This window comes from Cryptomeria japonica, chromosome 5 (assembly GCF_030272615.1).
Source record: "Cryptomeria japonica chromosome 5, Sugi_1.0, whole genome shotgun sequence".
Classification (NCBI taxonomy): Eukaryota; Viridiplantae; Streptophyta; class Pinopsida; order Cupressales; family Cupressaceae; genus Cryptomeria; species Cryptomeria japonica.
In genome coordinates, this window is record NC_081409.1 from 828,833,276 (window position 1) to 828,858,758 (window position 25,483).

Here is a 25,483-nt window from a genome sequence, read left to right on the forward strand (position 1 = left end):
TCTTTTATTTCTTTCATTTTCCTTAGTCCTAAATTAATATTTACATTTATGAAACATCTTCTTTGTTATAATCAATTTGTGCATCTTTTGTGGTGATTGAGGTTAATAAGGAACATGTGAATGAATAGTAGTAGTTGTTCTAGAGCTTTCCTTGGTCTCTTTTTCATGTTAGAATTGGCAATTTTGGCATGATAAATTATTTACATACAAGGTTATTTCTAGATTTTGTTGATAATGTGGATTTAGGTGATGATTCATTTTCTCATAGCCTTGTTCTATCTTTTGCAATTTATTTTAACCTTTTACTTTAGGCAGATTGAGAAATTGACATTTCAACTTGATTAGTGACATTTTCCCCTTGAACAACTTGATTAGGAAATGATAAATTCTAAAGGTAAGCTAACTTAACTCAAGGGACTGAGATGGTATCCTACCATGAAAGATGATAGTTCTAAGAAAAAGACTACCTAATGATATGAAAGTTGATGCAAGATAGTAAGGACAACAAGGAAATTTATTTTGAACTTTGACAAGATTGAATCTTTGGGTGGAAGTTTGAATGGATTGATAGCGAAAAGGCATGCTGATGCAGAGAATCCAATAAACTCAACCAACAAGGGAGATATTTCTCCCAACTCACCTATTCAATTAGGTGTCAACCCTTCACTTACTCACAAGACCCCTCACAAGGCCACAAATTACTCAAAAGGATTCAATACCCCAAAACACACCCATACTCACCGACCCTCACCCAACCATTGAATCACACTCAAATAGGACAAATAAACATGTCTAAGTCACAATCCAACTCTCCAACATTCAATCACCACCAAGACCCTCAACCCTTATTCATACAAATCCTCCTTCAACTGGGTCTTCTAATCCCCCCTGGTACTCAACTCACAAAATGTACTAGATATCCAAAAACCCAGAATGGGTGTCCATGGACAAAATCCCAAAGTAAGTAAATTGAGTCACCTCTCTCTTTTCTTTTTAGTTTGGGCGGCAGGACACCTTCAATTTCTGTGTGTTATGGGACTCTTTAGGGATGTTTATGTTTGAAGACCCTAGTTTTTTAATTAGGATTGTTTCAAAGGAATGTTTAAAAAATATTTTTTTATCCTTTGCAAATGAGTTTGCTTTATTCAAAAGTTTGGCACCTTTTTTTCTTGATAAGTGCAAAAATTAGATAAACTATTTATAACATATGAGATTTAGAGCATAAAATCAGGGTGAAAGCTTATGTAAGAGGACTTGTAGTTCAAATAATTTCACAACTCAAAATGGGTCCATAGTGGGGATTCTCTTAGGCTAATATTTGTGAAAAAACTATTATTAGCACATTTTAGAAAAATAGTTGGCTACCATGTATATAGTGTAAGGTTGTGTTAGCTATACAAATTTGTTTATGAAAAAAATATCATTTCTATTTTAGAATTTGGTAGCATAAAGTCCATCTGTTGTGGAATCTGGTATAGCTATTGTGTTATTTTATTATAGCATCTTCATGGTAATGTCTAGATGGAATGCACTTACTGTCCAAGCTCTTCAAATGTCTCAGTCGTTTATTTGTGTTGGGATTGTTGCTACACAACTTGATGTTAAATTATATTTATTTCCTATATGTTGTGGGTGCACTTTGTGGCAAACCAACATGTTAGTAACTCTGTAATGAACTTATGAGGCCCTCCTTGAAAGTTAGCCATACCTGGGAAATACGGTTCTGGTCCTTGTTTGGGGCAGATGATGTTATTTCCCTTTTTCCAAAATGAATCAAGGGAAACCGGATAGAGCATTCATTTATTTCCTATGGGCTAATGGGAACCAAGTTAGGGAAATAATATTGTAATAATGTTTTAAGTTTGTCCAATTGAAATTTTGTAAAAAAAGGACATCTTATGGATTAAAATAAAGTGTAATATTTAATTGGGCCAAATAAGGCCTTTTGTAACCCCCAAGATCTAGTTTTGGATTTTCAAGAGTTGGGCACCCATGTGAGAAGGGAAACATATAAAACCAATTGCAAAAAGAAAATGATCATCTGATTTGTCATGTTATCAAACCTTGTTTCCAGAGCAATTCAGTGTGATTCAATCAAAGAACAAAAACCCTTGAGGTTGAAAGGGATCCAAGGTGGAATACCTAAGTTGTGGGACAAGGACTAGTAAGGGTTTGAGGTTCTGGTAATTTGGTACATCCTTGGGAATGGTATAGTTGGCATCTCCTAGTCAAATGGGAGTGGAGACCTATGTGGCATTCCATTTCCTATTTCCTCTCCACCTTCCCTACATTGTAGAGATTGGTTTCTCCACATCATCCTAGTCAAAAGAGACTCATAAGACACTTGTCTCATGAATCCTATATTCCCTCCAACCTCCCTACAACTTAGATTCCTTCTTCCATCTTTCTTCCATGGTCTTTGTGAGAATCTTCCCATGTGGCTCTTTATCCCATATATCCTTCCATCTTGTCAATGTAGTAGGAACATCCTCCATTTATCTCTCCCCTCACTCAACCAATTTGATCTTGACCTTCCATTTCATAAGACCAATTCCCAATCGTTGATTTCTGCCACCTTGGATCTAAGCAATGAATTGCCTATAAAGAGGAAGCCTCTCATCTCCATTTAGAGTCTAGAGTGTCTATTACACTTTCACACTATTTTGAAGAGCTTAGAAGACCATAGCAATTTTTCCTTCCATGTCTTTTGACCATTCATTAACTTAATTAAATTTTAATTATATTATTTTATATTTTATTTTAATTCTTTTTTAATTTAATATTATTATTATTTATTATTAAATTCTATTCCAAAGTGGGGACATTACAGTCCGCCCCACTCAAGATTGCTTGTCCTCAAGCAATGATCATGGAATGTTCAAAATGATTCCCAATATGAAATAGCTTTCAAAAAACTCATAGAATAAACATGTTGCTACTTTTTTTTGTAAAAACCCTAGTTCTTGCCTTGAATCAGCATTTTATGTAAAACTACAAATGGAGTAAGATGTGTACCTGATTGAGGTCCTGCAATAGGTTAGAAATCCATTAGAACTAATAATATAAATCTCTAAAGAAAGATAATTAAGCATAAATTAACTTAACCAGTGTCTAGTCCAACTCCCTATAGGAGCTCAATCATAAGAAAGTGGGAGTAAGAGGAATGATGAGGTGTCCAAGAGACCCTCTACTAGGCCCAAGAGTGGAGTGAAAGACAAAGCCCTCTTGGCCTCATGCAACCATTGGCCAAACTACCACGAGGTGGGCTAACTAGTGAGGTATCCTATCACTATTCCCCTTCATCACTTCCATCGTTATCCCCTTGTCAATAATCAATAATGATATAGTTTGGAAAGATACAATAGGGTGTCCGGAATGTCCTTCCCTTCTAGGTCCAAGAGCGGTGGACTTTGTCTTACACCCCCTTGGCCTCATGGGACCATTAATCAACTACCATGAGGTGGGCTACCTAGAGGAGGACCTCGTCACCATTCTCCCTCCTTGTACTTCCTTATATTACTATCATGGAAGTCCACTCAATATATGCGTCATAGGGTATGATAATACAAGTTACATATACATTTCATAATTATTTAATTTTAAGACAAGTTTTCTTTCATCCTTGTTTCACATCACTTCTTAAATGGTTTGCACAATATCATAGATATGTTGAAATAGTAGATAGCTCGGATACCCGTCTATTGTATTTTAATGTTGTCAATGACAAATTAAAATATACATGTATTATCTATTATGGAAATCGAACTTAGGCTTGGGCCCAAATACATGTAACTTGTAATAATGTCTTGCTTGGGCAAGACCACCCAAAGGTCAAAGGAAGATTCACTGCTACAACACTCAGTTTTTGTGATAGTATCAAGCACTTAGGATAGTAACTCCTTTTATGAAAGTATCAAGATCAGATTGATACTGGACTGGGTAATAACAAAACCGCCAACAATGTATTTCTCAAATCAAATAATAAAGAGAATATAGGGCTGCATCTATGAAGAAAAAAATGTTGGAAAAGACTATTTCCACCTACTTGGCTGCCGGAGTGGTTTTTCAAGTGTATTCAAAGCTTTTACTCCTTTTGTTGCATTTTCACTTGAAATATGGTTGAATTGGCTTTGTAAGCTCCTAGATACTTGGTACATGTGATAGTTCTGATGCTTAATGTAAGTACAGATGCCAATAGCTAACAAGATGAGAGCGGGGGGGGGGGCTGAATCATACAAACTTAATCTTCCATAAAAACAATAGATTCAACCTCGGTAACTTATACTTCAGCAATATAACCAAAACTGCTAAATGTGCAAACTCATAAGCATATAATCATCATAACACTCATAACACTAGATTTAACATGGAAACTCAAATAGGGAAAAACCATTGTGGGATTTCAGACCCACTAAGAAATATACTCTTCTAGAGTATGCTCGGTTAAAAGCAAATCCTGTTAAAGATTACAAACACATTGCTAGATGTGACCCAGTTAAGGGATTTCCCTCAAATCTGTTAGGATGTTCACTTTGTTAGAAGTGACCTTGTTAAAGGATTTCAGACACTCATTTAGAATGTTACCTTGCTAGAGGGTTTACAAATAAGACTGTTAAGTCCACTCGGTTAAGAGATTTTCTGTCACTTACAAAATAACAGTAATAAAAATCTATCTGCAACTTCACATCTAAAATGCTAAAGCAGATTCTTATTTGCTCAAAACAATCTAGTCAGAAGACTTATCTTGTCCCTCTGCTGGGCTCTCTACTCTGTTATTCAAACAGGTCTTAAAGCTTCTGTGCTTGGTAATCACTATGTAGCATCCCTATGCATACACTTGCCCGCATACATTGTTTATTAACAATTTCTTATTTTTAAACAATTGCTAACCGCTTAATCTCTTTGATCACATTTCCCATGATCAATCTTAGCCATAAGATCTTCAAACTTGACCAGGTTCAATGTATCCTTTCGATCTGAAAACTTTTTACCTTGCCTCAGGACTTGCAGTCCTTTCTTGGAGCTTGCACAAGGTTATTGCGGTTCAATCTGCCCTATAGATCTTCCTGCCAATTTTCCTTTGCCATAGATCCTTAAAAAACTTCATGCATGACATACCAATCATTTATACATTTCTAGCTAATCATTGTCCTTCATTAAATAATGCTTTTATCCATCCCATGTGCACTGTCATAACTCGGTTGCAACCCGATAAATACTAAACTTTACTTGGTAGAAATTTCTCCTTCATTAATTGATATCGATAACCTTAGGGTTTATCGACTAGGTTCCTTAGGGTTTACCGACTAGGTTCTTTGCTTGGTGACATAGTATAGTATTAACCTTACAATCAACAACATATGTAGGACATCAAAACAATCTAAACATCATGAACTCATCATTGTCTAACTCGGTAATAGTTGCCCATTGAATAGCTTATTTCTCCCCTTATTCATCACATTGATTTTGTGTCTTTTACTGACATCTTAATTCTCTTCAAATCAATCTTCTCAAGATATAGAAACATCATATTGAATCAGATAATCAATCTCTTGACATCAATGACAAAATAATGTTATAAAGATATTTATCATCCTTCTTTAGTTATATCAATAATCTTCAACAACCTTCTCAATAGCCTTACTGAATATCAACAATCTTTCTTATATTGAAATGCCAACAATCTTTCTTACTGTAATGCCAACAATCTCCCCCTTTGGCATTGATGGAAAAACCAATAATTAAATGGTAATACCTACAAGATATTCAAATTGATTCAGATTCAGAGTGTTGTTAGACTTCTCCTATTATCCTTGAGCTGTTAAAACCTTCTGAAGTCTTCTCCCATTTTTATTAGGCTTCTGAGTTGTTGTCTTGCATTTAGTCTTCTCTGTGTTTGCAATCTTCTCCCCCTGTCATTAGTCTTTTGTTATTCATCATTCAGGGCTTTACCATGCAATCAACCATTTAGTCTTCTAGTCAAACCATTTATAGTATTCTCCCCCTTTGACAACAATGCCAAAAAGTAAAAGAACTAAATCATGATTGCTTCCTCTGTGAAGTGATTTGCCTTGTTGTGTAACATCTCAGTCTCAGTCAGATCAACTTGTCTCTATTCTCTTTCCTGCACAACTTTAGGTGACCTCCTAAAGTGTGTAAATCAGCATCAACCCACACATAATATTTTGTAGATTCATCGAATTGATGCTTTCACCAAACTTGGTCAGTGAGTAGAAGATAGGGGTAGGACCCCTAACTTGCTTTTGAGATACTCAAAAGTGTCCCTTGGCAATGGCTTTGTGAAGATATCTGCTAATTTCTCCTTTGAACTGATATATTCTAGCACAACTTTCTTCTCTTGAACTTCTTCTCTAAGATAGTGATACTTTATAGATATATGCTTTGTCTTAGAGTGCATCACTGGATTCTTTGAAATGTTAATGGCACTTGTATTATGACAAAATATAGTTAGTGGCTCGGTAACTTTCTCATTTATACCTTCCAACAGTTGTTTCATCCATGCTATATTGGTACAATTTAATACTGCAGCAACATATTCAGCTTATGTTGTTGACTGTGAGATACATCCTTGTTTCTTACTAAGCCAACTTACTAGTCTTTCTCCTAAAAAGAAAGCTCCACCACTTGTGCTTTTCCTGTCATCTATGTTGCTTGCCCAATCAACATCAATATAAACTTTTAAATCAAAATTATTCCTCTTTTCATATACTAAGCCATAATCTTCAGTGCCTCTCAAGTATCTGAAAATTCTCTTGATTGTTGTCATATGTGTTTCCTTGGGATCTGCAGAGAATCTTGCTACAATACCTACTGCATGTGCTATATCCGGTCTACTATGCACAACATATTGCAATTTTCTAGTCATAGATTAGTAAAGTGTCTCATCAACAGATGCAGATTCATCATTCTTTGATAATTTACAGTTAGTAAGCATAGGAGTACTTACTGGTTTAGAATCCTCCATTCCAAATTTCTTAAAGATTTCCTTTATGTACTTGGATTGAGAAATGAAAATCTCATCTTTCATTTGCGATATCTATAAACCTATAAAAGAGTTTATCTCACCGATTAGTGACATCTCAATTTCTTTGCACATTTCATTTCCAAAATTCTTGCATAAGGAGTCATTACCACAAAATATGATATCATCAACAAATATGGCTAAGATCAATATTCCATTGTCCTCATCTTTCTTCATCTACATGTTGCTATTTTCACTTGTCCTTATAAAACCAATCTTGATTAAATAAGAGTGTAGTCTTTCATACCATGCTCTAGGTGCTTGATTCAGACCATATAAAGCTTTGTTCGGTTTGCATACTTGATCTTTACTCCTATCTTCAACAAATCCTTCAGGTTGTTCAATGTAAACTTCTTCTTCTAGTATACCATTCAAAAATGTAGAATTAACATCCATTTGATATACCTTGAACTTTTTGAAAGCAGCATATGCCAACAATGTTCTTACTCCCTCAAGTCTAGCCACAGATGCAAAAGTCTCACCATAATCTATTCCTTCTTCTTGAGCATAACCTTTGCAAACTAGTCTTGCTTTATTGTGAATGACTTCACCTTTCTCATTTAGCTTGTTTATGAAAATCAACTTAGTACCAATTACATTTTTGTCCTTTGGTCTTGGGATCAGTGTCCATGTGTCATTCTTCTTGATTTGATCAATCTCTTTTGTCATAGCATTTACCCAATCTTCACTGTTAAATGCCTCTTTCACTATTCTTGGTTCAAATTCAGATATCAAACATGTGTTATGTCTCAATTTGTTCCTTGTCATCACTAGATCATCCTTATCTCCTATAATTTGACTTGATGCATGATGTCTTTTGACATATTTGGCTAATATAGGCTTGATAGGTTCTGTATGATCTTCTTCATCACTTGGTAACTGGACATTATCTTCATTTTCTTCAGCAGCTTTCTCGGTAGGACTTCTCGATTGAACATAAACAAACTCTTCATAATCTTCTGGTTCTTTAGAATATCCTTCATCATTTCTTTTTGCAAATTCATCAATTTTCATATTTGCACTTTCTACTATTTTGTTTGATGATTTGATCAGACATTTAAATGCTTTAATTCTAGAAGAATAACCAAGAAATGTTCTTTCTTCACTTTTTTGATCAAACTTTCCATTTCTGTCATCTTTGTGAACATAGCATCTACTTCCAAAGATTTCAAAATAACTTACATTAGGTTTCTTGTCATACCAAATCTCATATGGTGTCTTCATAGTTCCTTTCTTCAATTGAACTCAGTTCAGGGTATAGACTGTAGTGTTGATTGCTTCTCTCCAAAATGTTTGAGGTACCCTCTTTTCTATCATCAAGGTTCTGGCACAATCCACAATTGATCTGTTTCTTCCCTCGTCTATCCCATTTTGCTGAGGTGTTCTCGGTGCAGATACTTGCCTCTTTATACCATGATCATTGCAGTATAAGTTAAATTCATCATAAGTGAATTCTCCTCCTCTATCAGATCTAAGACATTTCAGTTGTCTTCCTATTTCATTTTCAACTCTTGCCTTGTACCATTTAAACATTTGAAAATCTTATGATTTTTCTTTTAAAAACATGATTGACATCATCCTTGAGTAATCATCCACAAATAATATGAAATATTTATCACCATAATAACTTTGAACTTTCATAGGACCACAAAGATCAGTGTGTACTAGATCTAAAATTCCTTTTGAAGTGTAGGACTTACTTGTAAAGCTTGATCTTGTCATCTTACCCATCTGGCATCCTTGACACATAGCATTCTTTGGTTTTTCAAGACTCGGTAGTCCTCTTACTCGGTGCTTCTTACTTATTTTGATCATATTATCAAAATTTACATGACAAAACCTTTTATGCCATAACCAAGTATCATCTATCTTTGCATAAAGACACTTGTTCCTAGTTGAGTCAAGATGAAATGTATTACCTTTTGTTTGTATCCTAGTAGCAGCTAACTTTCCATGCTTGTCATGAACTTTGACAATTCCTTTCTAAAATTCTACTCTGTATCCTATATTGTTTAGCTATGCTACACTCAACAAATTGTATTTCAAACCTTCAACCTAGTATACATCATCACATTTAGCATTTTTAAGAAGTGTTATAGATCCTTTACCTTTCACCGGACACGGTGCATCATTACCAAATCTTACATACCCTCCATCATAGTCTTCTAGTTTAACAAACTTGTGTTTATCACCTGTCATATGATGTGAGCATCCACTATCTATGATCCAAGAATCATTATTATTTATGTGAGATATTAGAGATTTTTCTTCATACCTTTCTTCATCAGATCCATCTTTAATAGCCACATAAACAACTTCCTTAGAATCAGTTTCATCAGATTTGTCATCGTTGGATTCCTCATCAGCTATTAGACATGTCTTTCTATCTCTCCTTCTGAAGTCTCGGTATCCTCTGTATTGGTTGTCTTTCTGCCTGTTATCTCGGTATTCTCTTTCTTCACTAGATTCTTTGTCAGGGAAGTTACCTATCTTATCACAATTGAAACATTTTAAAGGTAGCTTCCCTTTATACTTACCTTTTCCTCTCGGTAACCTTTTGGCTAATAATGCTTCAAACTCTTCTTGCTTCTTGATTTCCTCATACAATTTGTCCACTTCTTCCATGTTCTTATGAAATCTTTCACTCGCTGCACTGTGATTCCCTTCAGAGTACTTACTCATTCTATCATTGTAATCATCAGATTCACTAATATGAAAAGAACTGAATGCAGATTCAACTTTATTTACTGAAGACCCACTGTTATCAAAATTACTTAGCTCAAATGCATGTAGCTTACCAATAGTAGCATCCAAAGAAACTGGCATGTTAGGTATAGACCTCAATTCATTGATTGCAGAGACTCGAATAGCATAGGCTGGTAGAAGGGTTCTCAACAACTTACTTATTATATCCTTTTCTTCAATAGTTCCACCTGCTCCTTTAATTTGATTGACAATCTCCTTTAGTCTTGTACTGTATTGTTCTATGTTCTCACCTACATTCATCCTCATTGATTTAAGTTGTCCTCTTAGACTATCTACTTTTTCTCTTTGAACATGTTCATCACCTCCATACACAGATATGAGCTTAGTCCACATTGCTTTTGCATCATTACAGCCTTCTAGATCATTAAACTTTGAGTCGGTCAGTGTTGATGTAATTTCAATCATAGCTTGAATATGTTCTTGCTTTGCCTTTATCTCTTCCAAGGTCGTAGGGTTGGTGCTTGGTGCAATGTAATCATTCTCTAGATAATATGTTGCATATTCTCCAATTCCTGATAAATGCAGCTTCATTCTTTTCTGCCATGTGGAGAAACTTGACTTGTTCAGCTTCGGTGCATCCCTTTTATATATCTTCGGATCTTTGCCTCAAGTACATTTAAACTTTTTCTTCTGGAGTCCAAAGCTTTGATACCAATTGATAGTTCTGATAATTAATGTAAGTACAAATTCCAATAGCTAACAAGATGAGAGGGCGGGTGAATCATACAAACTTAATCTTCCATAAAAACAACATATTCAACCTCGGTAACTTATACTTCAGCAATATATAACCAAAACTGCTAAACATGCAAACTGATAAGCATATAATCATTATAACACTCATAACACTAGATTTAATGTGGAAACCCAAATAGGGAAAAACTACTGTGGCATTTCGGACCCACTAAGAAATATACTCTTCTAGAGTATGCTTAGTTAAAAGAAAATCCTATTAAAGATTACAAACACATTGCTAGATATGACCTAGTTAAGGGATTTCCCTCAGATCTATTAGGATCTTCACTTTGTTAGAAGTGACCTTGTTAAAGGATTTCAAACACTCATTTAGAATGTTACTGATGGGATGGGGTTTGGGATAGACTAGCCTAGTCTATTCTCTTGGATCCTTTCCTTGGATCACCTAGTGTTCTCTTCACACCCTAGGGTCTCTAGGACCTCTCTAGCTTGAGAAATACCCTAACCTTGCCCAATCCACCCACCAATGAGTTGCAATGCTGCAACTAAGGTCTCACCTACTCATGAGACTCAAAACCCCTTACTATGGCTAATAAGGTCTAGGCTTGTTCCACACCTTCCAAGGTATTAGCAAGGATAGGTCAGGTCTCTAACAAGGTTTTTCCACCCATCCATGTGCCCCCAAGAGGTTTCAAACTTCTAACCCCTTACCGATTTCACTGTTTTGTGTTCTTGCCTACAAAATAGGGCTAAAAGGATTTTGACCAATTAGGCCTCCTACCCGGTCCTTTAGGGCTCCCTCTCACAAACAATGAAATTTCTTGTGAAACTTCCCAAAAGACCTACTATTCATTTGGCAAGGACTCAAGGATTTTCTAGGTTTTAGACCTCCAAGTGTCCATACACTGCCCTAGGTGGATTTTAAGGTTTTTGAGGGTTTTTAGGAGGGTTTTAAGGCCCGCCAGGGTCACAGTGTAGGTTTGATGCTCTAGCCACCTTGTTTGGATTGGTGGAAGCTCCTCCTCCACACCAACAGCGCTTCACTCACCCCTCTGCAACTCCTCCAAAGGATGCCTCCTCCTCTGACCTTCCTTGCTCTCCAAGACCTCTATAACTTAACCCTTCCTAGTCGGGCACTGTTCAGTCTCACCTAGGAGTGGGTCTTGAAATGGCCTCCTTGCATTTTCAAGGACCCTTCTTGCTTGGAAGTATATTACAAGGTCTTCACTTCCATTCCTCATGGTTTCATGGTGATTCCACAATGGGGAATGGAGTTATGATTCCATTTACACAAACTAGTCCAAAACTGGATAGTGAGAATGCAATTTACAAACTATTTATAAACACACACAACCTACAAATAAAAACCTAATCTAATTGCTCACAATGAAAGTATTTACACCATAGAAGACACTCCATATATTTTTTCATGTAATTCAATCCATTAACTTGCTCAGTAGCTTCATTAACCAACAAAACAGTCACAGTCAGGTCACTTTGCTTGGGCCATACAATTTCTGACATCCAACCCATCAACTTAGGGTTTGCAAATACTTATACTACCCTATCCTTCATCCATGTGCTCTTATTAGGGTTTTCCACATCACATTAAGGATTTTGACCTCATGGTGGAAAAGTTGCTTGACAACTTTTAAAAGTTGCCATGCAACTTTTGCAACTTTTGAGCAAGTTTCTCAATGTTGCTTCTCTTGACTTTTAGATCCATATTGGGATAACCTAAGGACACCACCATGCTAAAAAGGACCCCTAAACACCTTAAATGCACACATACCCTCTATTACCAAGAAATCCTCAATTTTGACTCATGACCCTAAGACCTCAACTAGGACCCTAACTAGGACCAATGAGCACTTGGCTCCTTATTTTAAATATAGTGGCTTCATAAAGAAGCAAGAACACAACAAAAAACAATGGTGGGAGCCCTTTGAAGGGTGCTCCTACACCATTCTCCCCCTCTGCAACAAACTAAGAAATTAGGGGAGTGAGAAGAGCCAGATGAATGCCAAGCTTCTTGAACTTGCTCTCCTCCACCCAAGTAGCTTCAGATACTAGTTGATCTGCCCATTTCACTAACTGCTCCATGTAGACCTAGTGTCTAGTAGACTTCTTCAGCCTTAACTCCAAGATATCTTCTGCTATAGGTTTCTTCACTTGGGGTAAGGCATTCACATCCAAGTCTTGTAGTACCTTGGCTTGGTTCTCAGTCTGTCTTGCTATCTCACCCTTGTACATGATCAGATTAGCTACATTGAAAACTAGTGAAATGGCTAAGTCTGGAGGAAGATCAACCTTATAGGTGTTCTCACCATATTTTGCCAAAATTTTACAAGGTCCTACCCTCTTCATTTGCAGTTTGGTAGGCTTACCACTTTGCATCCTAGCTTTGCTCAAATGGACCATCACATAGTCACCCACCTTGAACTGAACCTCTCTCCTTTTCTCATCTATCTTGGCCTTCAGTTTTTGAGTGGATTCAAGGATGGCTTTCTTGACTTTCTCTTGAACTTCCTTGATGGTTTGAGTGAAGTCCTCTGCTTTCCCACTCTTCATTTCCAAAGTACCAAGGTCTCTCAACTCACATACTCCCCTTGGATGTCTACCATACAAAACCTCAAAAGGACTTCTACCAGTGGTCCTATTCACACTGTCATTATATGCATACTCTACTTGAGGAATGATTAAATCCCATGTCTGCCCATACTCCTTAGTTAAACACTTCAACAAGTTTCCTAACACCCTATTGATGACTTCAGTTTGACCATCTGTTTGGGGATGGTAAGCTAAGCTAAATGAGAGATTAGTTCCTAGTCTCCTCCATAATGTTTGCCAAAAATGGCCCATGAACTTGATGTCCCTGTCTGAAACAATGCTTAAAGGGAGTCCATGAATCCTAACAATCTCTTTGAAGAAGATATGTGCAACATAGCTAGCATCATGTGTAGTTTTACATGGAATGAAATGGCTCATCTTGGAAAATCTATCTACTACCACATAGATGTTGTCCATACCTATTTTTGTCTTGGGAAGTCCTACTACAAAGTCCATGCTTATTCATTCCCAAGGCCTATTTGGGACTGGCAATGGTTGATAGAGACTGGCATTACTTGATCCTCCTTTTTCTCTTTGATACACACCACATTTCTCTACATACCTTTTCACATCTCTTGGCAACTTTGGCCAATAGTAGTACCTTTGTACTAAGTCCAAGGTTTTTTTGACTCCAAAGTGTCCACTTAAACTGCCATTGTTTTTCTCTTGGATGAGGTTTTCTCTCATGGATCCTCTTGGCACACACAACTGATTACCCTTGAACAAGAGACCATTTTGGAGAGTTTAATCTACATACTCACCATGGAAATGGTTCTCAAACTCCTTGCAAACCTTGTAGGCCAATGAGAAGTCTTCATCTTCTTCATAAATTTCCTTGAAACTCTCTATTCCTATGCTCTACAATTGTAACTCTTGAACTGTCAACAACTTTCTTCTTAATGCATCTACCACCTTGTTGAGTTGCCCCTTCTTATGCTTGATGGTGAAGGTGAAGGATTGGAGGTATTCCATCCATTTCAGATGTCTATTTCTAAGCTTCTCTTGATTGTTAATGTAACTCAATCCCTAGTTGTCTATGAACACCACAAATTCCTTTGGAAGTAGGTAATGCCTCCATTTATTTAGAGATTGAACCAATGCATATAGCTCAAGGTCATAGGTTGAGCTTCATTAAGCTTCTCATTGAAAAATGCCATAGGTCTCCCATCTTGACTCAATACACCCCCTACTGCAATTCCACTTGCATCACACTCCAAAGTGAATAGCTTATCAAACATAGGTAGGAGAAGGATAGGTTTTGTGGCTACTTCTTGCTTCAACAATTGAAATAATTTGTCAGCCTACTCAGTCCATTTAAACTTAGTTTTAAGGCCTTCCTTTGTGGTGTCAAGTATTGGTGCACATATGCCACTAAAGTTCCTCACAAACTTCCTATAGAATTGGGCTAGACCATGGAAACTCCTTACCTCAGTCCCTGTTCTAGGTAAAGGCCAATTAAAGATTGCCTCCACTTTGCTTGGATCCATCTTCAAGGTTCCCTTAGACACCACAAATCCTAAGTAGACCAGCTCTTTCTTCAAGAAGTCACACTTCTCTAGGTGATGGATAACTTCTCCTTATGCAACCTCTCTAAGACTAACCTCAAATTCTCAAGGTGCTCCTCTTTGGTTCTGCTATAGATGAGAATGTCATCTAGGTACACCACCACAAATCTGCCTATGAAGTCTTTTAACACCTCATTCATCAACCTCATGAACGTGCTTGGAGCATTAGTAAGCTCAAATGACATCACAATCCATTCATACAACCCTTCTATGGTCTTAAAAGCAGTTTTCCACTCATCTCCTTCCTTAATCCTAATTTGATGATAACCACTCTTAAGGTCCAATTTGGTGAAGTATATAGCACCCCCTAAATAGTCCATTAGATCCTCTATTCTAGGAATAGGAAATCTGTACCTTGTGGTGATCCTATTGATTACCCTTGAGTCGGTACATAGTCTCCACTTACCTCCTTTTTTGGATGCTAGCACTACCGGAACTGCACATGGGCTAATGCTTTTCTTAACTAATCCTTGGTCCAATAACTCCTACACTTGCCTTGCCACTTCCTTATTCTGATCAGGTGTGAGCTTATATGCTACCTTGTTAGGCAAGGATGCACCAGGGACAAAGTCTATTTGATGGCTGATAGACCTTCTAGGTGGGAGAGTTGCAGGTGCTCCATCACTTACTATGTCCTCATACTCTTGCAACATCTACTTGACCTCCTTGGGTACCTCTATCTACAACTTACTCTCCTCCTCTTTAGGCTTCACAAAAATGGTACATCCCACTATCTCTTCCTCATGCAGCAAGTGTAAGAACTCCTTACCAGTGTTCAACAAGACACTAGGTGTTCTTGAGCTTCCTTCATCATCCTCTGTCAAAGACTGAATCTTGAAGGTTTTGTCATCCTTCTTGAAATAAATGGAGTTCTCTCCTCCATCATAGATCATCTTTCTATCAAATTGCCAGGGTCTTCCTAGTAGTAGATGACAAGCATCCATAGGCAACACATCACAAAGGATTTTATCCTTATATCCTCCAATAGAAAACTCTACAAAAGTTTGTTCATTGACAAGCATACTTTGTCCTTTGTTCAACCAAGTCACCTTGTAAGGGCTAGTGTGGGGTATTCTTGTGAGTTTCAAGTTCCTAACTGCCTCTTCTGATATGATGTTGTTAGTTGAGCCTGAATCAACTATCACCTTGCACACTTTACCAAGAACTTTGCATCTCACCCTAAACAATGCTCTCCTATGTTTGGGTTCCTCCTTAACCGACTATTTGATCAAAATCCTATTGAACATCAGATTCTCACCAATTTTTGATTCAATCTGGTCCACATCCGGTGCTTTTTTGCTTGATTAGTCTTCATGAGCATAAGCAACCCTCTTTCCACTATTGGATGAGGTAGGCTTGTTAGGACATCTATAAGCTTGGTGTCCTAATTGTCCACAATTGTAGCATTTCATGGTTGCAAAGTAGGAACTACCTCTACCGGCACCTCTACCCCAACTTGGACCACCTTGTGCCCCTCTTCCTCTAGAATGGCCTCGTCTAAGATTAGTTTCATTGCCATGCTCAGTCAACTTGGCTTCTCCTTGGTTCCTTTACTCATTTGCCTTGCTTTGGTAACCACCTCGGTGATTCACTTGTTCTCTACCTCTACCTCTACCCCTGTTATTGGAGTCTCCTTTCCTTTTGTTCCTCTCTTCTACCTTGATAGTAAGATGATGACATTTTTGAATATTAGTAGGAGTCCATAGGCTTATCTCCTCCTGAATGTTCCACTTAAGGCCACTTAGATACCTAGCCACCTTGATAGATTCATCTTCTTGGAATTTGGATCTAAGACAAATTTTTTGAAATTCTTCAATGTAGGAGGTCACATCAAGGTCTTTTTGCTTCAATCCCTATCTTTTCTTATGAAGTTGGACTTCATAATCCTTGGGTAAGTAGTTCTCCTTTATCTTACTCACCATGGCCTTCCAAATGGCAATAGGTAGCTTCCCCATGCTAACTCTCTCTTCTTGCAGATACTTCCACCATGTCAAAGTTGCTCCCCTTAATCTTGATTTGGCAACCTTAACCTTTTGAGCCTCTGTCACTCCCTCACACTCAAAGTGGTTTTGCATGCCCTTAATCCATTCCATGATAGTGTCAATGTCCATCCTTCCACTGAAATGTGGCAATCCTTCAAAAGCTTTGGTGTTCAAAGCCTTAATAGCTTTTACAAATGGTTCTTCATTAAACAAGGGATCTGCTTCAAGTATAATGTCATCTATGTCAATAGTTTTCTTGCCTTTATCTTTGGTGTCTTCACCCCAAGGTCCTTGTGTCCTCTAATCCACCACTTCTTGCAGTTTATCCCTTATCTCACTCATAGATTTTTCAAGGAGTCTATAGTTCTCCTTTTGTTCTTCTACCTCCCTAGCCAACTTGGAATTAGTGACCATTCTTCTCTCCCCTATTGATTGACCAGTATATATAGACATACACAGTCCAACAAATCTTTAACCTACTTTGATACCAATCTGATGGAATGGGGTTTGGGATAGACTAGCCTAGTCTATGCTCTTAGATCCTTTCCTTGGATCACCTGGTGTTCTCTTCACACCCTAGGGTCTCTGGGACTTCCCTAGCTTGATAAAACCCCTGACCTTTCCCAATCCACCCACCAATGAGTTGCAATGCTGCTCCTAAGGTCTCACCTACTCATGAGACTCAAAACCCCTTACTATGGCTAATAAGGGCTAGGCTTGTTCCACACCTTCCAAGGTCTTATCAAGGATAGGTCAGGTCTCTAAAAATATTTTTCCACCCATCCATGTGCCCCCAAGAGGTTTCAAACTTCTAACCTCTTACCGATTTCACTGTTTTGTGTTCTTGCCTACAAAACAGGGCTATAAGGATTTTGACCAATTAGGCCTCCTACCTGGTCCTTTAGGGCTCCCTCTCACAAATGATGAACTTTCTTGTGAGACTTCCCAAAAGACTTTCTATTCATTTGGCAAGGACTCAAGGATTTTCTAGGTTTTAGACCTCCAAGTGTCCGTACACTGCCCTAGGTGGATTTTAATGTTTTTGAGGGTTTTTAGGCCTGCCAGGGTCATAGTGTAGGTTTGATGCTCTTGCCACCTTTTTTGGATTGGTGGAAGCTCCTCCTTCACACCAATGTTGCTTCACTCACCCCTCTGCAACTCCTCCAAAGGATGCCTCCTCCTCTGACCTTCCTTGCTCTACAAGACCTCTGCAACTTAACCCTTCCTAGTCGGGCACTGTTCAGTCTCACCTAGGAGTGGGTCTTCAAAAGGACTCCTTGCATTTTCAAGGGCCCTTCTTTCTTGGAAGTATATTAAAAGGTCTTCACTTCCATTCCCCATGGTTTCATGTTGATTCCATAGTGGGGAATGGAGTTATGAGTCCATTTACACAAACTAGTCCAAAACTGGATAGTGAGAATGCAATTTACAAACTATTTACAAACACACACAACCTGCAAATAAAAACCTAATCTAATTGCTCACAATGAAATTATTTACACCATAGAAGACACTCCACACATTTTTTCATGTAATTCAATCCATTAACTTGCTCGGTAGCTTCATTCAAACTGACTGGTAACAAATAAAATAGTCATAGTCAGGTCACTTTGCTTGGGCCATACAATTTCTAACATCCAACCCATCAACTTAGGGTTTGCAAATACTTATACTACCCTATCCTTGGTCCGTGTGCTCTTATTAGGGTTGTCCATGTCACATTAAGGATTTTGACCTCATGGTGGAAAAGTTGCTTGACAACTTTTAAAAGTTGCCATTCAACTTTTGCAACTTTTGAGCAAGTTTCTCAATGTTGCTTCTCTTGACTCCTAGACCCATATTGGGCTAACCTAAGGACATCACCATGCTAAAAAGGACCCCTAAACACCTTAAATGCACACATACCCTCTATTACCAAGAAATCCTCAATTTTGACTCATGACCCTAAGACCTCAACTAGGACCCTAACTAGGACCAATGAGTACTTGGCTCCTTATTTTAAATACAATGGCTTCATAAAGAAGCAAGAAAACAACAAAAAAAAATGGTGGGAGCCCTTTGAAGGGTGCTCCTACACTAGTTACCTTGCTAGAGGGTTACATATAAGACTGTTAAGTCCACTCGGTTAAGAGATTTTTTGTCACTTACAAAACAACAGTAATAAAAATCTATCTACAACTTCACATCTAAAATGCTAAAGAAGATTCTTATTTTCTCAAAACAATCTAGTTATAAGACTTATCTTGTCCCTCTGCTGGGCTCTCTACTCTGTTATTCAAACAAGTCTTCAAGCTTCTGTGCTCGATAATCACTATGTAGCATCTTGTGCATACGCTTGCCTGCATACATTGTTTATTAACAATTTCTTATTTATAAATGATTGCTAACCGCTTAATCTCCTTGATCACATTTCCCATGATCAATCTTAGCCATCAGATATTCAAACTTGACTAGGTTCAATGTATCCTTTCGATCTGAAAATGTTTTACCTTGCCTTGGGACTTGTTGTCCTTTCTTGGAACTTGCACAAGGTTATAGCAGTTCAATGTGCGTTGTAGATCTTCCTACCGATTTTCCTTTGCCATAAATCCTTAACAAACTTCATGCATGGGATACCAATCATTTGTACATTTCTAGCTAATCATTGTCCTTCATTAAATAATGCTTTTATCCATCCCATGTGCACTGTCATAACTCGGTTGCAACTCGGTAAATACTAAACTTTACTCGGTAGACATTTCGCCTTCATTGACCGATATCGATAACCTTAGGGTTTACTAACTAGGTTCTTTTCTTGGTGACATAGTATAGTATTAACGTTACAATCAATAGCATATATAGGACATCAAAACAATCTAAACATCATGATCTCATCATTGTCTAACTCGGTAATATTTGCCCATTGAATAGCTTATTTCTCCCCTTATTCATCACATTCTTTCTGTGTCTTTTACCAATATCTTAATTCTCTTCAAATCAATCTTCTCAAGATATAGCAACATCATACTGAATCAGATAATCAATCTCTTGACATCAATGACAAAATAATGTTATAAAGATAGTTATCATCATTCTTCAGTTATATCAATAATCTTCAACAAACTTCTCAATATCTTTACTCAATATCAACAATCTTTCTTACTGTAATGCCAACAACATGTTCTAATAGAGTTAAAAGAGTCTCAAGACTACCCTATAGTTATGATCTACCTTATCCAGCTACTCAATTAGCTTCCCAAACTTATAGGACATATGGTTTTATTCCTTACTTTGAGTTGAAATTGTCTTGAGTTAGATAAAACTAAAATAAGTCATTCCTTCAACTACTTCAAAAATCGTCAAAAAGACTTCATACTACTATCTACATGTGTTTCTATCCTTAAGAATTCTAATTTGTGCAAGTGAAAAAATATCTAAGAGGTCATAGCTACTCCTTTTGACTTCATAATATTCATGGTTTTTCTTTGCCTATTTAACTTCATTCCTTGCATCTTACCCACTATCTTGTAGCATACTTTGTTTTCTTTTTTAGTTAATTGCATTTAGTGGACTGTTGTGCATCTTTAAAATCATTTGACAACTTCAGGAAATGGTTTCCTTCTTTATTACTTGACTATATCATTTAATATGCATGGATGGTATTATCATATAATTTTCAAGATGGACCTTATATGGATGGTCCTTGCACCTTTTTAAATTGAACTTTTGCAAAAGTCCAAATTTGGAGAAGAAATTCCTACTATTTATGAATCCACCATTCATCTTTCAAATTTTAGGTCCAATTTCGATGAATAAGGGTTCCCAGGACCCTAGTCCTATAAAAATGAGCCATGAGGAACATCATGAATAAGGGAATGAACCAAATTTATGGAAACATTGTCAAACTTAAGTACAATTAGGCATAAATAAGGCACAACAACTTAAATTGAGTCCAAACTTAGTGTATATTTTTAAAGAGATACAAATTATGATGCAATATTTAGCCCCCTCTTAGCAAGAGTATGAAATTATGCTCATTTAGTCTTTGGAAAATATGGAGAAACCAAATGTTCTTTCACCAAGATATTGAAGAGTCAAGATGTCTACAAGTTTGGAAAGGTGGTAGCTCCTAAGACTTATGGTAGTGTCAATCTACAATATTGAGATAAAAGGGAAGTAGAAAGTGAGTAATATGAGTAACATTGGTGATACACATGGAGAATGCAAAACACAAAGTTATGACATTTAGAACTAGTAAGATTCATATATTCGCACTAGGAACCATATAAAAAAGACAAGGCATAGATATAGGAATATTAAGATCCTTATATAATTACTAGGAGTCATGCCAGAGACACATAAAAGCATGATACCCAAGTTAGTAATATCGTCTAATACTTAGTCATAGATCGCATTCTAACAACAAATAGAGACCTAATTGTGAAAGTTTGAGGTCCATTGGAAAAAATGTTGTCATATTGCCATGACAACTTTTGCATTTCTTGTAGAAAGTTTCAAACTAGTTTTGGCCTTTTGTTCAATACCCAAATGCCCAAACCCCAATTTCCTCCTACTAGCCCTAGAGCCCCTATTAGCCCTACAATGAGATAAATTTAATGATAACTCTATAAACTTCCAAGACACAAGACAAATAAAATATATTTTTGGATGCCCTTTTGGCTTTTCTATAACATAGTCAAAGCATTTAGCAAGTTGTTTTGGAAAGTATTTGCTATTTTTACACTGTCCTTCATTTTCAAGCAACTAGAACGGTGGATTAACAAAGCAACTACAATAAATATTAATTCTGGGTACTTCTAACCTTAAAACAGTCTTTCTAAATATCAAATGATGAAGGAAACCACAATCAATTTCAGTTTGTGAGGCCTCTAACCCCAAAAGCCCCAAATTTTCATCAAAAAGCCCTAAAATCTAGGGTTTCTTCAATCTCCCATGTCCACTCACTCCTAGATAAAATTGGTTGTTGATTCACCTTTAGATAGGTGTTTTACCAATTTCCAAATCATAAAAACTACCCCTCATGTAGGTAGATCTCTCCAACCTTCACCCTATCGAGCCTCTTGACTAGGCTTCTCACTCCTTCAAATGGTGATCACCTAAACTAAAACCCTCAATTGCACATTTTAGTTGTTAGAATGTATTATAAATGTTATAAAATAGTCATCACATGAGAAACAAGGTTCAACATTCATGGAATGACCCCATGATCGAATTTTGTCAAAGCTACCAAAGGAAAATACTCAAAAAATTATGACATTCAGCCCTATAACAGAATTTCAGAATGAATAATGAACTCAAATAATCCATAGAGGTGTGGAATGTTTATAAAAGTTCTTTAAAATGTTAGGGCATGAACAAATTTAAAGTAAACCTTCAGAAAGAATAGAAAATATGAGAAATTACTCCAAAATTCTGAATTTTCATTGAGTTTCTACAACAATCCACACTCCTTGGCATTCAATTTGCCTTACAAAGCATGTCTATGGATTTAAATAGCCTCTCCAATTTTTTTCAACCACCATATATTTGGTTACAAAGTTTATTTAACACTAAAACACTTAAAACTTGCTTTTCCCTCCTAATTCTTCCTAACCATTGGAACTTGAAAATTTGAATTTTACATTTTTTCCAAATGCTTGACAACTTTTTGAAAAAAACCTATAATTATTGGATTTTCATCCTTATTGGAATATTTTATGAATCTAAACCCTCCTAAATCCATTTTTGGGTGTTTTGACCCAATATCCAACATTTGACAACATTTTACAACTTTGAGGACAATTTGACAACTTTTGCATTTTTTTAGTTTCAAAAGCCATTATTAGCTTTAGGATCTCATGATTGATTGTATTGAATTTGTTTGATGTTGGAAACTCCTCCTTGGTCTCAAAGGTCTTCAAATTTGAATTTGTTTGCCTTGGTGCATCTGCACCACAAATACCTTGTTGTAGTTTCAAAGGGTGGAAAAAAAATAAACATCTTATTTACCATCCTAATAGACCATCCATCATAACAATTATTACCAATATTGATGTGTGTGTTGCAAACAAAGTTCTAGAGGAAGGCCCTTTCTATTCTAATACCAAGTGAGTGTTCATAGACCTTATGTAGGGTCCTCCTAGCCTAGATTTAGGAGTTCGAAGCCTAAATACATTGATTTGGCCTTGTGGCCATCAATGTATGTAGGCACCCAATAGGACAAGTCTTGAGACTGACAATTTTGGAAGTGTGGTATTGTTGAGAGCCAACACTTATGTGTGAACCCCATCTTCACATATTATTATTAGTTTCCATATTGATACTTGACCCTATCCTCATGGCATTGGCTCAATTCATATTAGTGTGTTTTGTTGAAGAAACATGATGTGAGAAGTTTGATGCAGAGGCAAGGGTAGAACTCAGTATTTCATATTAGGACAGCAACCACATTGATTAGGCAAGTCAAATAAGGTCTCTCCAATGTTTAGGATACTAAATTCACATTACACACTCATGGATTACCCCAATTAGACATCAGTCAACTTAATATCTTATACAAGGATTGCATACCACAAAGCCATTAGATATGTTTTGAGATGAAAAAGAAGAGTTAGATGGTTTTGGTTCAATGATGATAATTTCTATTTTCAAGTAATTTGATTTGGTATATTATACTAAAATGTGATTTCATAACTAACATTTCAACTTCTATATAACTAGTTCTATAGCCCAATTTTCTTGCCTGTGAAGAAAGACCATGTCAGGCAATATCAACGAACAACAAAATAAGGAGACAATTGCTAGATTGTGGTCTAACTTGAAAAGAAAAGGTGATGAAAAATGTTATTGTCTATGCAAAATTTGTAAGGGGTTAAAGACTAGAAGACTTCTAATCAAAAAAGAGAAGAAACATTGTAGGATGCATGGTCACATTGAAGGTGGACATGATTATCATCCATTGGTAAGTTTTTCATTATATCATTTTAACAATTTATATACATAATAAATCACGTGATGATGAGATCATGATCACGGTTTATTTATGTTTATCAATTTTATATAGGTTGAGAACCCTGGAGCACATGGTATGGATCAACACAACCCTAAGAATATGGTTTTTGAAGTGGATGAACATGGAGGTGTGAATATCAAAGCTGAAGATAATGATCCCATGGAAGATGACGATCATGAGCCAGAAAACACAATTGAAGATGATGGTACAAATACATTGATCCATGACTCATTTAGTACTCACATAGCTGATCATGATGATGAAGATGACCTTGATGTTGTTCACGATGTCCCTCTACTTGAGAAGGCATCTGAGGCCCTTTACGAAGGCTCACGGGCAACTCTTCTCTCCGTTGTATTGTTGTTGGTGAACTTGAAGGTTATGAATGGTTTATCTAACATAACAATGTCACATATGTTAAGGTATGTCATATATGTCATAATGAACTGTGAATCATTTTGTACCATTAATATTCTTTATATTAACAAATTATAATTTTTTTATAGATTGATAGGTGAGTTTTTGTTACCACCGTCAAATATTCTACCTCGCTCATATTGAGAATTATCTATCATGATGAAAGATATTGGACTGGAGTATCAAGCAATAGATGCTTGTCCCAATGATCATATTATATATCACAAACAACATAAATTTCAAACTAAATGCCCTAAATATCATATCAGTAGATATCGAATAGATCAAATAACAAAAAGGGTTCCTCGCAAGGCTCTTCGCTATATTCCCATTATTTCACGTATGCAACGATTATTCAAGTGCACTTGCTTGGCACAATTTATGGATTACCATGCACACAATAGAAGTCAAGATGACATCATTTGAATGTTTGTAGATTGTTCAACATTTATGGACATAGAGGAAAAGTGGCCACACTTTAAAGAAGAACCTCATAATCTCAGGCTTTCATTGGTAGCGGACGGTGTCAATCCATTTGGAGAGATGAGATCTGTTTACTTAGTGTGGCCTTTTTTTGTTATCAACAATAACATTCCTTGATGGATGTCAATAAAGAGGGAGCACATAATGTTGGCAATGATTGTTCCAGGTATTTTATCATTTAAATTTAATCGTCTAAATTTAATTATAAATATTGCAGTAAAATGGTCATAATAATTATGTAATGTTTTTGTTCATTCGATTAGGTAAGTACCAAGTTAAAGATATGAATGTATATATTGAGCCTCTTATCAATGAGTTGTTGGAGTTATGGAATGGTGTCACTATGTATGATGTCTCTAGACCAATAGGACAAAGACAATTTCAATTCCATGCGATGCTTCTATGGACAATACATGATGCCCCGGGGCTAACACATTTTTGTGGTATGTTATAGTGTTTAAGTTGTGCATGAACATTATAATTCAAAAAATTATCATATTTAATCCAATTATACATTATCTAGTAGGTATTCAAACAAAGGGAAAATTTGGATGTCCTGTTTGTGGTCCAAAGATGAAATCTCACCATTCAAAAAGTTTAGGAAAGCAGGTGTTTGATGAGTATAGGCACTTTCTCCACAAAAATCATAAGTATCAAAATACTAGAAAACATCTTTTCAATGGGAAAGAAGAGAATACATCAAAGCCATGAAGAATGAAACCTCACCTATGGAAGTTGGAATATAATAGAATTAATCATCAAGGTAATGCCATTCCATCTATTGGTTTGTCATAAAACATCTTTTCTATTTTGTTTTGTTTACTGATGATGTGATTGCTGATCATGAAGGTCGTGAAGGCATAAATGACCACCTTCCCAAGGGACTAAAAAGTTGTCCCCAACAATTTAGTAGGTTTCCCTACTACGAGCA